We start from the raw sequence: 3,441 nt of genomic DNA on the forward strand, positions 1-3,441 counted from the left end.
ATGACAGCCCTGTTCTATTCTAAAATGTGTTTTGATGGCAGTTTTGGCCTTAGTAAATGTACAGATAGCAAAACCGCCACCAAACCACAGTCAAAACACCTTTTAGAATAGAATAGAACAGGGCTGTCATTTAGAAACCGCTGCAAAACCGCCACCAAACCCCCGGGATTAAGAATAGAATAGAAACCACCAAACTGCCGGGGTTTAGAATAGAATAGAAACTGTCGTCAAACCACCGCTTAGTAAATTTTGCCCATGGTGTCTTTGTTAGCATGAGTGTGTGGAGTGATCGGACGATAGAGAGTTTATAGTGTGCGCCTTATTTTCCCTGCATGGTACTACAAGTCTCAGCATGGTTGCACCTCTTGTTATGTTTAAAATTACTGTGTGCAGTCCAAAAAATAAAAAATGCGGATTGTGATAAATATAAGTCTTAAAAACAATATTCTATTTGTAAGTCATGCCTAAGGTGGCAGATATACACTTTACATAATACTACAACCAAGTCTGTTCTCATTTGTAATTGCAGTGACAAAGTCTATTGTTTACCATCAGCTGTATCAGTGATTTGCATTCTCCTGGCTGCATTTAACAATTCTACAGTTTATTTGTTTCGCTTTATAAACTGATCACTGCGAGATACAATATAAAGTCATCAATTTTAGACAGAATATATCAGTGCTGCTGTCAACTTAAATACATTAGTAATATCTGGGCCATGAGATAAAGGGAAGACCCCCTCTGTGTACATATGATATGGAGCCTGTTTTCCAGGTAAGACGGGTGGCTTCCTGGGTCTGTATATGTCTGTTCTCATGCTAAGATTGAGCCCAGGGTACTAAATGAAAAACCGGTTTAAAAATGATAATGAGTTTGGAAGATGTGACTGACAATAGATGTGATTAGCTTTACAGATGAGACACACACTTTGAGTCTGTGTTTATGCTGAGCTACCAACAGGGGCCTTCAGGGATCTTCCACACCCTCAAAAGACAAATTAAATAACACAGGTCACGGTCTTCTCCTAATTCACTTATTTCATTATAGTGGAAACAAAACATGACCTGTTTCTAGGCCGGGAAATTTTCTGTCATTTGTAAATAAGCAACTCAGGACTAGAGAATACAGTAATTAGCCAATCACCTTTACCCTCCCTTCTTCTGTTCTTGCCCCTATATAACCCAGGTGCTCTATCAGCAATGATACACAATTGAACTGCTAAGCTGTGTACAAGCAAAGATGTATTGGATTCTGAGGATTCCAGCGCTGTTTCTCAGACAGAGCACCAAGTCAAGCCGGTTACTTGGGAGGCATCCTAGGAAATGGAGCGTTTTCAGACTGTTCCTGACCGGCATGCTGCTTGGATTTCTATCTATGCTCTGGTTGCAACTCAGCTCTGCAGGAGATTCCGGGAAGGAAGAAGATCTATCTCCCAGTCTGTTCTCCCCCCCTATTCCTAGGACTAGGAATGAGGCTCCTCACCGTCTGGCTGTGCTGGTCCCTTTCAGGGAACGATTTGAGGAACTCCTGAAGTTTGTCCCCCATATGCACCAGTATCTGAATGAGAAGAGAATCCGCCACCGCATACTTGTCATTAATCAGGTGGATCACTTCAGGTTTAACAGGGCCTCCCTGATAAACGTCGGCTACTTGGAGAGTGGGAACGACACAGACTATATTGCTATGCATGATGTTGACCTGCTCCCCCTTAATCCGGATCTAGACTATGGATACCCAGAGAAGGGCCCCTTCCACGTGGCTTCCCCAGAACTGCACCCCTTGTATCATTACAAGAACTACGTTGGGGGAATCCTACTGCTCACCAAGCAGCACTATGACTTGTGTAATGGGATGTCAAATCGGTTTTGGGGATGGGGTCGTGAAGATGATGAGTTTTACCGTAGGATCATAGGAGCCGGGTTGCAGCTTTTACGCCCAACTGGAATCGCCACGGGATACCAAACCTTTCACCATATTCATGACCCGGCATGGAGGAAGCGGGACCAGAAGAGGATTGCCGCACAGAAGCAGGAGCAGTTCAAGGTGGACCATGAGGGCGGGCTGCACAGTGTCCAGTATCGTGTGGAGTCCCGTTCTGAATTGACCATTGGTGGAGCCCCATGTTCTGTGCTGAACGTGCTGTTGGACTGTGACCTGAGTAAGACTCCATGGTGCATTTCGAACTAAACTCGCAAAGCGTGCGTTCTATTTAATGTCTTAGCGCTGAGAGAGCAGACAGTCCCCCAGGAGCACATGCTAAGCTGTGATCTGTAAGATATTGTACACTGTATATTGTTATAGAATGCTGAGAAAACTTAAGAAATAAAAATGCTTTTTACTTTTTTAGAAAAAAAAATTATTATTTAATTCTTGCTACAAAAATATACATTATTGACAATTTCAGTCCATGCTTGTAAAATAATCAGCATAAGATAAGTTTCAAAAGATAATTTCTTAAAGAATTATTATTGTTTAGAGATAGTAAAACATGTACAGTATTATGTACTATTGGTAACTTCTGTTTGAGAAAAATTATCGCACTTCACAAAACCAATTTATTTAAAAATAAATGCAGGGTGATGGTTTCTGGCCTCTATACTGAAAGTAAAAAAAGAAAAAACATTCATACAAAAATTAGGTCTGATTTGTATCACAATCCATTTTATTATAGAAAATTAGGAATTTAATTATGTACCCAGAACATGTAGCACAAAGTACACCAGGTAGTTATTACACAAAGCCAGGCATACACATTCAATACTACATAAACATGGTTCCAAATATCTGTAATAATTTGCAGTAGAGGGAGCAATATTCCTGATATAGTACATTATAGTGTTAACTCTTCATATATAACCATGCAGACTGTAAAGTGTGTCACACTATTTACCGATATCACCTTACAGCTTGTCTAAGCAAGAACAGTGGCAGTTCTCATTGTCAATTAAAACAATGCAAATTCCCAACTAACCATTTAACTGATGATTTTTTTTTTAAATTAAATACATTTTGGAATGTATTTTTAAAAAATATATTTAAATATTTTATTTAAAAAAAATATACTGAGGGAGTGTTTTTCAATCACCTCCCACCCCCTATAAAATAGCCCCCCATGGCAATAGATCCCCAGTATTGTCTCCCCTCACCCCCTAGCGTCAATGGACCCTCACTGTAGTAGTGCCCCCCTCCCCATGTGTCACTGTTTAGATCATTCTTTATTTTTTTATACTGTATATCCCCCCTCAGCCAAAAAAAATTTTGTGGGGCAGCATGAGATGTCCCCCCTCCCAACTCTTATTACTTTCTGTCATAGGCAGCTCCGCCCCCTCACTTTATTGCAGAGCGCAGTGAGAAGCAGAGAGGCTGATGATCACACATCAGTCCCTCCGTCTGTGCAGACAGGGGCGTATCTATAATGGGCACAGTGTGTCCAGGGAGGGC

General features: G+C 41.0%; 1 pseudogene; it reads left to right on the forward strand.

Annotated features, from left to right (window-relative positions):
* Nucleotides 1-1,239: 1,239 nt before the first annotated feature.
* LOC148526748 (beta-1,4-galactosyltransferase 7 pseudogene) lies at nt 1,240-2,187 on the forward strand (annotated as a pseudogene).
* The last annotated feature ends 1,254 nt before the right edge of the window (nt 2,188-3,441 follow it).

This window comes from Taudactylus pleione, unplaced genomic scaffold (assembly GCF_031769625.1).
Source record: "Taudactylus pleione unplaced genomic scaffold, aTauple2 ptg000094l, whole genome shotgun sequence".
In the NCBI taxonomy this organism is placed as follows: Eukaryota; Metazoa; Chordata; class Amphibia; order Anura; family Myobatrachidae; genus Taudactylus; species Taudactylus pleione.